This window comes from Erithacus rubecula (assembly GCF_903797595.1).
Source record: "Erithacus rubecula genome assembly, contig: scaffold_302_arrow_ctg1, whole genome shotgun sequence".
Lineage (NCBI taxonomy): Eukaryota > Metazoa > Chordata > Aves > Passeriformes > Muscicapidae > Erithacus > Erithacus rubecula.
Window position 1 is genome coordinate 94,643 of NW_027636026.1, and position 13,796 is coordinate 108,438.

General features: G+C 44.6%; 1 long non-coding RNA gene across 2 annotated transcripts; it reads right to left on the reverse strand.

Moving 5' to 3' along the window:
- Positions 1 to 587: 587 nt before the first annotated feature.
- Positions 588 to 3,888, reverse strand: LOC306815941. Of its 2 annotated transcripts, none has more exons than XR_013777533.1 (3): positions 3,748 to 3,888; positions 3,313 to 3,494; positions 588 to 715 (listed from the first exon to the last, which is right to left on the reverse strand). It is a non-coding gene; the product is annotated as an uncharacterized lncRNA (long non-coding RNA). The 2 variants fall into 2 exon arrangements; XR_013777534.1 differs by lacking the exon at positions 588 to 715 and adding an exon at positions 2,203 to 2,281.
- Positions 3,889 to 13,796: the final 9,908 nt, after the last annotated feature.

Genomic DNA, 13,796 nt, shown 5'->3' on the forward strand with positions numbered 1-13,796 from the left:
TCTACGCTCACTGGAGTCCCGGAGTTTTCTCAGCTGCCCCACACCCTCAGCCCCAGCAGCACCTCAAGGTCACCGTCCCTTCAGTGCCAGCGCCCCCTCAGCCCCTCAGCCCCCTCAGTCTCACCGTCCCTCAGCAGCTCCTCAGGGGACTCTGCCTGGGGCCAGCGGCAGCTCCCACCGCTCCAGGGACATCCGGGGCTGGAACTGCTGCTCCGCCCGGCCCGGCCCCAGCTCGGACCCAGCACAGCAACAGGAGACACAGGGCACAGGGGAACAACCAGAGACTGAGAAGGATCCGTGGAGGGAAAGAGGTAGAGAAGGACTGTATTTAAATGGATATCCATCTTTGTAATTAAACTCCCAGACATAAATACAACTATGCCTATTTATAAGCTCAACTATATATATGTAACAATACATCTAGGTACATCTATAATTTCACATATAAAAAAATAATTATATACATCTAGAACTATATAAAAATTTAACTATACAGATCTTTTAACACAACTATATAAATGGATAGACATAAATAGAGGAATACAAATAACCTATATAAATCTATAAATATAATTATATAGATAAATATAACTATACAGATCTAGAAATATGACTGTTGACAGAGGGATTTCACCTGCCTGATGGTCACAGGTCCTCCCTCTGTCTCTTCCTGACACACAGGGCAGCCCTCCTGGAGAAGTCGATCAGATGGGATCTGGGAAGCAAAGGGAACACTTGGTCACTCTTGGCCCTTGTGCGAGTTTCCCTTGGGCACCAACTGTCCTTCTGTCAGGGACTGTTCAAGATGCTCTGAAAGGCAGACTCTCACTTTGTCCAAGTTTAGGACAAATTTGGGGAAAAAGAGCTCCAAAGGGCCCCCCCCCCCCCTTTTCTTTTTCACAATTCCTTCCTTCACTGAGCTCAGAAAGAATTGTTCTTCTGGTGAAAATGGAAAAAACTTTTTTATTAACAAAAATACAAAAGAAACACTCCCCAACCCAAACCCAGATAAGACGAACCCAGCCGGTCCTTGCCGGGGAGAGCGGCAGAGCCTCCCAAGCCGACCTCCAGCAGCGGCCCCCGAAGTCCAGATCCTCGTCCTCCGGAGTCGGTGCAAATCCCTGGAGCAGGGAGAAGGGAGAGAGGGGGAGGGGCAGCTGGGAGCAGGCCAAAGCAACCCAAGACAAGCTAAAATGAGCCCAAGACAAGCAAAAGCAAACCCAAGACAAGCCAACACAGGGGCACAGACAAAACAGCTGGGGGAAAAGGGAAAAAACGGCCAAAGCAGCCAGGGGAGGGGGTTACAGCTGAGCAGACGGCAGAGAGCAAGACACAGCCCACAACCGAAGCGCAGCAAGAGAGAGAGAGAGCCGGAAAACACCAGCCTAGATAAAACCATCCGAGGGAGGGACCGGCAGCTGCACGGGGGAAGCAAGGAGAGGAGCCAGTCCAAACATCAGCCCATAACACACTTGGAATTTGAAACCTGATCTTTAGAGAACAGGGTCCCCTCTAAATGTTCAAAATGGTGTAAAGCATTAAAGTATCTTGATAAAGTCTCAGCAGTCGCAGTGCAAATGGCACCCATGAGAGCTTGAAGCACAGACTGTCCCTGCTCCACAGAGAAGCCCAGCCTTGTTCTTTCTCTGTGCTGACAGAGAGACGTTAGGTCTCACTAATCTGGAGTCATTCGGGTTTCTACTTTTGTTACTGGATTTTTGGTTTTCAACTGCTTGGCCGCTGATCTCCTGCATCTTGTTTTTCTTGTGTCTCACAACATAGACCAGCACACTGCTATTACATTTAGTCAGTGATTTGGACTTCCACTCTGATTTTCTGCTTTTTTTTTCCTCTCTGTTCCTTCATGAGTCACTCAGTCCGGCCTCCCCTGTAAACTTGCAGCAAACTTGTCCATGGACCTCAGGAGAAAACTGGGACACCATGCATGGTGACACAGCTCCTACAAGGTCAGCTTTATTCCCTGCTCTCTTGCCACAGCACAGGATATTTGTCAATGCAGGATCTGAACTAAAGGCACCGGGAAGCACCAACTCTGCAGACAAGAACTCAACTCTTCTGATCTCCCTTCCTGCCAGAGGCAGGCTCAGAGCAGCTGTCTCACACCGCTCTACACCAATGGGGCTCTCTCCTTACCAGGCTCCTCATGCTCTGGGGAGCTGTTCCCACAGCTCTCAGTGCAAGATGAAGCTTCTGCTGCTGCTGCTGCTGCCCTGTTCACATCATCCCCTCTTGAACACTCAGAGGCAACATTAACATTCCCCTAGAAAGAAAAACAGAAAGAAAGAAATCCAAAGATCACTCACTACTTTCTTGGAATTGTATCAGGGATGCAGCAACTCTCCTTCTCCACTCCCAGGGGACATGAAGCACAGGGGGGGAACACTGCCCACACAGTTCACATGACAAGCATTTTAAACTCAGGATTTGGGTGGCCAAGACGGAACTGAAGCTCTTACAAAATGTCCCTTGAGGCAAAATGCAGAAAACCAGAAGACACCAAGTGAGAGGACGTGCCCTCACATTCTCACCCTTGCTCATCCCACGAGCTGCAAGAAATCAACCAGCAGAAAGCCAGGAGCCCTCCTTGTTGACAACACGGCTGTCAGCAAGGGCAGAGCTCACTCACAGCACTGCCCAGGGCCCTCTGCTGCAAACCCACATGAAAAGCACACATCTCATTTCTGCCTGGGAATCTCACCACCCCCACCCAGCCGCTCACACAATCCATCACCAGGTGGTGCCTTTTTGGATCTCTGCTGCTGCCCTATATGTATGACCTAGGCAAATATTTAGGCACCTAGGATATTTCCAGGATCACATTTTCCAGTACAAAACATTTGTAAATTTGAAAGGTAAAACAAAAATCCCAACCCATCTCTTTGGCAACAGCCCGTCAATCCGAATCCTAAAGATTGTGAAGGTGATTCAGAGCCTGCAATGTTTCCTTTTAGTATGGAATAAAATGCTCTTGAAAACTACTATGTGTGAGTTTACAGAAGACAAAAGACATCCCACTTGAGAATCAAATATTAGAAAATCCAAAGAATCCCACTCCCCACCTTGAGCCTGCCCTTCCTCATTCATGAATGTACTGTAGCCAGTGGGGGCATCACACCAATACAAAGAGAGGCATTTTCATCCCTATTCTTTTAGAGGTCTTATTTTACCAAGAATAATTAGATAACTCTGTAACAATGAAAGAAATTAATTTCAAGAAGCCTTTGCTTCTCACCACGTAACGGTTCTAAAGCTCTCAGTCCAGCCTCTTTTATTCCCATCCAATGGGGTTACCTGAGCAGAGGGAGACCTTTGAGGCAGGGATCTCCTGATCTCTCAAATCCATTTTTCTATTTCAATGGCTAGTTGTGATTCCTCTTCCTGAGCAGCAGCATTCCATGCTGAGCTGGAGACCATCGATGCTGCACAACCAGCACTACCAGGTGGAACACTGGGGGCTGAAGTGCCCGGTGTGGCTGCAGGAATCCAAACACATTGGTCAGGCTCCACAAGGTGGCTTTGGGACACAGAGCTCTATTGCTGCCTTGGATCAACCAGCCCAGGAAGCACACAGGAAAGCCAGGCAAAGAAGCTTTTGGCCTTCCAGGTCCCTCTTCCTAGTACACTTGAGAATTTCTGTCTCACAATGACAGAGCATTGTGGAAAAATACTTCAAGCGGTCTCTTTTCGTGACATTTTGGAAAAGCAAGGCTAGAACTCTTTTCCCACCTGGCGAGTCAGAGCCTGGGAGCTGCTGCTCCCTGTGGAGCTGCTGCAATCTGCAGGGCTGGATGCTGAGCACCTCCCGGTCGGCCGGAGGCAGCTGCTCCCCGTAGAGCTCCTGCAAGCGGCTGGGGGCCCCTTCCCGCCCGAGCGGCAGCGGCCGCGCCCTGGGGAGCTGCTGGGAGCCGCGGGCCGGGCGCCTGCGCCCCTCCCGCCCCGCCCCGGCCGCTGCCTGGTGGCCGCGCTCCGGCGCTGCAGGCGCAGCAGCGGCTCGGGGCGGTGGCAGGGAAAGCAGGGGTTCGTGTAGCGCAGCCCGGCCCCGGCATCGCCCGGCACGGCTGAGCCGAGCCTGCCCGGCACCTTGCGGAAGCCGTAGCAGTAGAGCTGTGGCACGAAGCTGCGGGACTGCGTGGCCCTGAAGGTGCGCGGGGCCGGAGCCCGGGGGCTGCCCGGGCTGAGCAGCTCCCGCTGGAGCAGGGAGCGGTCGATGAGCAGCCCCTGGCCCCGGCTGTCCCAGCGCACGGAGCGGACGCGGGGCTGTTCGCCAGGCGCCACAGCTTGGCGGGGAAGGTGCTGGCCTGGTGGGCCCAGCGCGGGCGGGGCGGTGCCGGGGCTGGCCGGGCAGCGCGGGGCCAGCTGCAAACCCTTCCTTGCTTCCTCTGCCTGCAGCCATCCTCCTGCCTCGGCTTTGCGGAGGAACCCCAAAGCATCAAGGCAAGCGCAGGAACTTTCAGAAAGGGGTCCGAAGTGAGGAATCCCGTGGGAAACTCTTCCTCTCTGTCCAGTGAAAGTGAAATCACTCCGTGTTCTGCAGAGCTGAAGGGAGGAAAAAGATATTCGATTGGGTAACTTTACTATTTTGATGGGGTTGCAAACAGAGTTCCTCACTTGAAAGCAGGCAAGGTCAAATAGAGGAAGGGGAAATGAAAAGAGAAAATTGAAGACGTTCTTTTTATCCCTTTTCCTGCCAAATGTCTGGTTCTTTCTCACTGTCTCTGCCTGTCTTCAGCAGATTTGACACATTTCTCTTTGTTTGGAGATAGAAGCAGCAACAGGAAGGGGCAGCAATTTTGTCAGCATTTTCATCCAAGCTAAAGTCCTCCCACCTTGAAGGATGTTATTTTACCTAATGATTAATGGCTTACAGTGATAGTGAACTCACACTGCTGCCTTCATCAAGAGGTTTTGCATTCTTCTTTCCTCAGTAATACTTTATTTTCTTTTTTTTTCCAAATTCAGGGCAGAGTTACAATGTGAAATCCCTCCCAGAACCATGTCTCTTCTCTGGAAACCGGCAAAGGTCATCTTGCAATGCTCTGCTTAGTGTCACTTGTTCTTTTTATTTTAAAATGTCTCTTGAACTGGAAACAGTTTCCAGGGCAGGGAAAAAATAGACCTATTTCTTCCATCTCTTTTAATTCCTGGCTCTTTTTAATGTTTTTACCTGCTTTAACCATGAAGGCTCCTGTGAGTATATTTGGTGATATGGCAGAAGCTCACCCCTCAGGCAGAGTGGATATTTCCCTTCCATCCAGCTTGTCCTGAGTTCTGGCTGACGCTGCCTCCTCTTGCCCTCCTTCCAGGTCCCTTTGTGAGCAGCCCAGCCCTGTCCCTTCAGTCACTGCCCTGTGGGTGACGTGCTGACACAAGGATTGTTGGTCTCATCTCATTCTGGAGCAGTCTTTTGGAGTGAGTGCTTCCAAGATTCCCTGTCACCTTTTCCTCTGTGTGCTGGCTTTCTCAGGAAAACCAAAATCCACTACCTAGAAAATCTCTTCCCATTTCATCTTAAATAGCTTAAAACAGAACCTGAAATAGGATTGCTCTGCCTCAGTGGGATGGTGTTTTTCATTCTTTAGAGACAGTGTAAGAAACCTCACAGTAATTATCCTAGCAACTGTATTACAACAGAATTTGTAATGAATAGGCAAAAAAGGAGAAGACAGGAGTTCAGAAATGAAGGGACATCTTTCTCCATGTTTCGTGACCCTTATTTGCCTCATGTCTGTCTACATGCTGCTTCATAAATAAAAGCCTTTTTTTAAGGCCTCCTTTGTAAAGTCATGAGACACACACGAATACAGGCCCTGTGTCCTACTGGGGATGAGGAAGCAGCTGGTTGAAATGAGGATTGTCCATCGAAATGTTTAGTCAAACCTGTGGTATAGTTATGGTTACACTGACTTTTCCACAGCACTCGGGGGCTAAGAATGAGAAATTACTATTGGCTGTGTTTTAAGGACACTGAACCTTTAAAATAAACGTGTTTCTCTTGTATCATGACTCTTCCCCAACTTTCTATGTTACTTGTATAATTTAGTATCAGTTGGAAACACCACAAGGTAAATAATAGATATTCCATTTCAGTCTATGGGCCAACAGTTGGTTTAAAAATGAACAACAGAAAAGGGTCTTAATTTAATTTTTAGGAAGGAAGATCCCTAAAATTGCGGTATATGGTTTTAGATTAATATTTTTTTTCTAAGAATGACTTCTTTCCAGTTTGCAAAGAATTTGTAAAGAGAAGAAGTCAATGTACAGGCCTGATCAGTTGAAGTACTATTGTTTCGTATCTTTCTTTTTCCCTACATGGCATTGTAAATTTTGAATCACAATTGTTACCACTTTGAAAATGCAATTCCAGTGTTTTTCTGCTACTGAATACTTAGCAGTTATAAGTGAAAGAACAGACAGTTTTGAAAGTGAAATATGCTTTATGGGAATATATTTTTTTCACTAGTCTCCTGGTATTACAGGCTACAAGGCAACATTAAACCAGTCAATACTCCTTTATTTTTGATAAGCATTTTGAAATTATTCATCTTTTCAGTATATCTGTGATACATTGGTGTGTGTTTCAGCTGAAACTCTCCTGTGTGCCCTACTGCTAGCAGGTAAGATCTCCTTGCAGTGTAGGAAGACACAATTTTCCCTTTCTGATTTGCACACAGCTGTGTCACTGCCTTGACCTTTTCATCTCCGATGCTTAGACAGTTTTTCCTCCAACACCTGTGCCAGCATTATTCCTTAAGGTGATGTAGGTGTGGTGGGCATGCCGGGCCCAAACTGTTCCTGATCTTCTGGGAGCTAACTGTTGGACCATGAATGAATCCTGTCCTGTTTATTTCTACACTGTCCTTGTGGCCGAGGGTGTTCCTGCCAATGTTTTAGGTTACATGGTCTAAGCACAGCATCGTGAATAGTAAAAGCCAAAGAAACAAATGTGTCATTTTCTGCCCAATTTACCTGGGGTCTGTATCTGAGACTTCCACTGCTGATAAAAGTGAGAATTCTTGTCAGACAGATTCCAGGAAAGCAAGTAATGAGTCATTGAGTTTAGCATCTATTTCTTCAATTCCCTGGCTACAGAATGGGAAAGAGAATATTCATCATTTTCTTTCTTCTCACAGATATGCTGTTTACCTAGTATGGGAAGACTTAGACTCCGAATTTTACCTACCATAACTAAAACTATTTGCAAAGATAGAATCCCATCAGACAAAGGCAAACTTACTGCAACACCAGGTACAGAGTATGGTGAATAAACCAGAGAGTACAATGGAACTGATAAAGGGGCCTGGTATCTTAGGCCTTATGGAACACAAACCATGGGAGAGACAGACATGGATAAATGCTCCTTGGGCAAGGAGCAAGAAATATATTGTGAAATTTTGCGATAAGATAATGTTACCAGGCCATGGGATGTCATGAAGAATGTGTAACCGATGGGACATAGTTACCAAAATTAGAACCCTATGTGAGTGCCATGAAAGTTAAACCCTCTATAAACAGCTTGTATACTCAACAAAATTGGCTTCTGATCACAATTCAGAATGTTCCCTGTCTCTCCAATTGCTCATAACACAGTAGCCATACTTTGCAGTCTAGTGAATACAAAACACCTGAAACCAACACTTAGGGGCCACCTTAGTCTCTGGTCTTTGGAGTGTAAGAGGAGAGAACATAAAGTCTGTTATACAACAAACAAAACTGCAAAGCAAAAAGTCATGTTAACTGCCCTGAAAATGCACCTCAGTTTTGGAATGAACTTGGTGTGAAATGGTTCTTTGTTGAACTTCACAAGAAACGTCTGCCTCTTTCTTCTGCCTCCTCACTTAGAGTTGTTCTGGCTGCAAACAGCACTTCAGGCTGTTCTAGTGCTGCTCTTCCCTGACTAAAATGTCTCTGTACATTCCCCAGTCTCAGCTGAATATCTCTATGATCTGTTCAGTGTGATGACTGCCCCAGTCTTGTTAGGGCTGAAGCTGTGATGCCTTGGTTTGAGTCACCCTGTGTGCTGGACATGCTGCTCAGGTCTGCCAGGATCGTGATCCTCCCTCAAGTGAGCTGAGCTGGTGGAAGCATGTCAGGGACATTGAAGAGCCCAGGTAGTTCAAGTGGAAGAAATTCTCATCATCTGTGCCCGTTCAGGCTGCCTGTGCCTCTGCCAGAGGGAAATGGCTTTTGTTGCCTGAGTAGCTCTAGGTGGACTAAAGGTCATGGTGAAATATTGTAGTGAAGGCTGTGGCAAAAGAACAAAACTTGGATTTTTCAGGGGAGTTTTCAGTAATAATCCCATCTCGTTCTGGCTGCTGTCACAGGTAGTTTAGTCACTTCCTAAGATAGCTCAGGAGTGACTGTGGAATGTTTCTCTTGGACTTGATAAGGTATGGACTATTCCTCATCCAGATGTGTGGCTGTGGTCCTGTGTGTTTATCAGTGACACACAAACTGAGAGAGGCAGACAAATTCTGCACGGCTCCTGGAGTTTAGGTGCCCTCCTGCATCTTCTGCTTGCTGGAAAAACTTCTTGCCAAGCAGTGGAAGATACATCTCCCTCTTCTTGTCCAGGAATATTGGCTTGACCATCTGTATCTTGCAGCTCATGTCAAAGGGAAGTACTGGGGTTGTGGACATCTCATAGACTTGAAACTTCACCTCATGATGTGTCCTGCAGTGAAGAATGTCTTTTTATTAGAGAAATATGAAAATACTCTAAACCAAAGAAAAGAAACCAAAAAAATTAAGGTATCTGTTTTCAGTATTCAGGATAGAGAAACTACAATTTTTTGAAAAAGACTGGTGAACAAAGGGGGGAAAAAAAGCAGGGTTATTCTGTTAAAGCTAAAAATTAAAGTCTATCTTCTTTTACATCCAATCCAGGCACACACCTGCCTGGAAATTATTTACCTTTTTGTCTCATTGGAAAGGTTTGGATTTGTGCTCTTTGTTGGGTGAAACAAAGCTGGATTTCAATGGGAGCCCAGCACAGGTGGGAGTCCACCTGGGGAAGTCACATCACAACTGCAGCAAACTCAGGGTGTTCCATCCTGTCTTGTGGAGGGTTTGATTTCCAAACACACCTTCTTCCACTCTGTCTGGAAACTGTATGGTTCACACAGACAGAGTAGTTGTGACACTATTTTATCCATAATCTAAACATAGAAACATCTTGCATGCACAGGGAACAACATTTTCCTTTAGGACTGAAATCACCACTAACTGCTTTAGAAATACCATTACTCTTTTGATGTCTCTCCAGGGAACGCATAAAATATCTCCATTACTAAATATATTAGTTCCACTATACTTATCTGAAAAATAATACTGTGTTTTGCAATAGTTACAGTAACAGAAGATTGGTTTAGTGATCAATTTCCCATTTATTTGATGTTTACATTTGAAATTATCATTTCATGTGACATGTTCTTGATTTTTTAAAGCTTTCTTCTTTGTTTCTTTCTACTTCAATCTTCTTTGTTATTTCTTTCATTGCTATCAAAAATGTTATGCCTTTTGTCCTTTGAACTTGCTAAGACAGATGGGCATACTTCTGGTTTGGTCTGTTATAGCATTATAGTTTTTAATGCTTCCTATAAAGCACTTTCCTACACATTCTCCTAATGCAAGTCTAACTACTAGAGCTAAACAAATGCAGCTTAGATCATGAAAAGGGCTCTAAAGAAAGGAGTATGTACAGCCAATGATTCTCCTGTATGTTAAAGGAATTACACATCTATATATGTATTTCTTTGACTTGCTAAAGGCTGAAAAATTATTCAAGTTTTTTGAATTTCTTCTTTTCCCTCTGCATGGGTTATTCATCTAACAGTTTTGATATTGAACCAAAGTGGAAGTTTGACAGCATGAGGAGAAAGGACCATCAAAAGATGCATTTTATACTTTCAGGATCTCTTCTTCCATTGGTTTCCAAAATGAACAACAGCAAACAGGTAGCTTTAAGGATGGTGAATAATAGCAAAGGCAATTTGGCTACTGTTTAGGGTTGTGCCTTCATGCTGTCAGTGAGAATGCTGAGAATCTGAAGCAACTGAAATGGGTGCTGGCAGCAACACCCACAGTGCCTGAAGGATGTGAGAGGACAGGGACATGGTGAAACAGCCCAGGACACAGTGAGGATCCCTCGTGCACCACCCTGCTCCTTGCTGACCTTGTGTTTTCCATATGTCAGAGCCCTCAAGGCCAGGCAGCAGGATGGCAGAGGGACCCTCCAGTGTTCCTGGGCAGGCCTGGATGAAGGAGGATGAGGAGGAAGAGGAAGGCCCTGGGGCTGCCCCAAAATGGTCTCCTGAAAGGACAGAGAGGTTCAAGCCAGTGCGGGCAGGTGAGTGGCAGAGCTGGGTCACAGGGCCAGTGCTTGCCCCATCCCATCCCATCCCATCCCATCCCATCCCATCCCATCCATCCCATCCCATCCCATCCCATCCCATCCCATCCCATCCCACCCCATCCCATCCATCCCATCCCATCCCATCCCATCCCATCCCATCCCATCCCATCCCCTGTGGACATGGACAGGGAAAGAGGGCAAGAGGGGATGGGGCTGATGCTCCATTGAGCCTCACTGTGCTGGCTCTGCCTGGGGGGCACGGCTCCAGGGAGGCTCAGCTGTTATAAATTCTCAGCCTATTATAAATTACTCACTAAAATCGGGCAGGTCAATCAATAAGGCAATTTATTAGTTAATTGATAAGGAACAGGAGCAGCGCTGGGGGTGCAGGGAGTCTGTGCTCTGCCAACACGTCCATCCCTCCTTTGGTCACTGCCCCTTTTATAGGCACTGTCTTGATGGCTCTGGCATGCCCCTGTGCATGGGGGACAAGCCCAAGCAATCCCAAACATGTTGGCCAGCATCCAGCAGCAGTGGCTACAAGCCCCCACCAGCTCTGGACAAAGCCTGAACACGTTCTCAGGTTACACTGCTGGCAAGCAGGCAACAGCAGGGACCAACCTGCTCATGTCCAAACAAGCTCACATTTTCCTTATACATAAAAGTGGGGACAATTCACAATTATAGTGACAAAATAATAAAAATACCTAAAAATATAAAACAAAACAAAACAAAACAAACAAAAACAAACAAACAAACAAACAAAAAATTTACAACAAAGTGATTTAAAAAAATATAATTAAATCATTAGATTTTCCTGTATCTCATGTCCATGTTTTACTTTAGATTTAGCATTCTTGTTTATATTGATCCCATGGTGTATTTTCATAATGACAGTGATCACTATGTAGCCTCTGACAAGCCTTTCCCACAGCCCCTCAGCTCTGACCGTGGTCTTTGCCAGACCCCACAGAGAACCTGACTCCCAGCTGAGAACTCCTGTAATGCTGAGGCTTGTGCTGGTGTGCTGGATTTGCTTGCACACACCAAAATCTTCCAGTCTGAAGTGTGCAAGTAGCTGTAGCCAGTGCCTGGTAAGGATTTTAACCCATTTTTAATGCAATTTGAAATCAAGGGCTCCTGGTTTCCAGATGTGCTATTAACTGGCAGAAAGCAGAACTTCCCTGTGGGAGCACTTTTTGGAAAGGATTTAGATACCAGATTCATTGGCTCCTGGGCAGCAGACAAATATTTGCTGGATATCTCTGTGTGCATATAAAGGAATACACACCTTAGAGGCATTTTCAGGGGGAAATAACCATGGACCACCTACATGGGTTGAAGTTTTCAAGAGCAAAAATGCAAGCTGTAGAACTTAATATCTGATAACTTTTCTTTCTTCTCCTTTTCTTTATTTTTAGAAAGCCAGAAGTTCTTTGGTTCCGCACATGAAATTCATCTGAAAATGGTTTCTCTCAGCTTTATGCTTTCCCCTTTTGTCCTTTGCAAATATAACCACTGACATATTTAAATAATTTTCTAAACAGTAAAAATGTAAACTAGCCTGAGCTATGACCCCTCCAAGGTCTCAGCAGAAAACCACCATCTTCAAGATAATTGTTTCTTTACAACTGTATTTTGTTGCTTCTCCCCCTAATCATTGTTTTAGAATGTATGTTGAAAAATCCCTGAATGTATACAATAGTTTTCTAGACTGCATCATTTTTGTAATGGATTTTTGCTTTTATTGCCAAGTCAAAGTATGGAAAAATATAAAATCAGCATCTTCCAGTGTAATTTTCCCTCTGCAGAGTAACTTGCAGTCTTTAAAATGAACAGTATTCTCTCCTTTTAAATCTCATAGAGAGATTTGTTGCTTTAATTCCTCTCGCCAGCCTGGGCTCATGCTATCACTACCACCTTGCAGTCATGGTGAGAAACATGCACACAACATTTTTATTTGTGTTTGGTCAGGTACCTCATTATCTGGCAATATCCTTAGATGCCTTGTATTAGGGATAAATCCCACTGGATCACACTTCATTCTTTTCATAGTGACAGGAATATTGCATAAAAGTCTCACATTGTTCCCTACTGCTTTTCCTGCTGTTGGTACAGAAGATTTTAGTTCGGTCTTACTGAGTCTATTTGCAATGTATTCCAATTTTGTATCCACTGGCATTTCTCTGCCATATGAGAAATAATCAGACAAATACATTTTTTCTATGTAAAGGCAGTATCAATTGGCTAGTTTCAGGGTTATTATAAATCCTGCTTTGATCTGAAATATGCATAGAAAGCACAAATTATTTTCTCATAGCACCAAGAGACCTGAGGAGGAAAAAAAGCGAACAACTGGGTGGATGAAAAACATCCACCTCAGCCTGTTAATTTTTCATGCTTTTGATTCACTTTAGAAATCCCTAGACCTGCTGTAACAGATTGACTATTTTTCACCAGTGTTCTTCATTGCTAGAAAACACAGTTTCCTCAGAAACCCAGAAGAAAAAGGGATTTTGTTGCAACATTGAAATATTCAGAAAAATCCCAATAAGTTTTTCATTTTGAGTAGATAAGACTTAGTCTGGGTTTTCCAGCAATGCCTTAGTGTTAAACAGTGTGAGACATCAGTGAAGGAGAAATAATGCTTCCAAAAATTCTTGGGATGAGTCTGACAGATGTACACATTCTTGTCACGCCAAAGTTAAGTATTTCAGTGCTTTTCAAATAAATTCAATTAAAATTTACATTTTGAGACCAACACACAGTGCCAGTGCTATCTAGATGTTGAAATCCCTCAGAAACAAAGCAAGAAATACCATTGGGTTCAAAGGGTCAATCAGCAGAACTGAAACATGGTGTGGTTGTGCTGCCACGCCTGCTGCTCACAAGAAAGGCTTCACACATGCACCATCAGGTAAATCAAGTAAATCGGTCAAGATGACTAGCAAAACACTGAAAAAAGAGAAAAAGTTTAATTTATTTGATGGTTAATCATTTAATTACTTTGTCTTGCTGTAAAAAGATAGATGAATTTGGGTTAAAGCAATGGATAGGACTTGAGAAATCTAGATTTCAGACTGTCTCCAGGGCAGAAATCCAATTTTGAAACTGGAAATTTAGTCTCATCTGTGCATCTCAGTTCCCATCTATTTATCTTCGGAAAATGAAGAATGAGGCCATGATTGCATGAGCTATTCTGTTACTATGGAAATGGATGGCACAAAAGAGCCCATTAATAAATATTTGAAAAATCTGCAGCCACCTCCTTACCATCTTCACTATAAATCTTACCCCTCCCACCCCATATTGTTTTGCATTAGTATTTTAAGGAAAGGTATGCATATTTCAAATGTTGGGCTTTATATAAGGCAATCCCATCATCCATGTTCTCATGGGGAGAAGATAAAGTACTTGTACATTC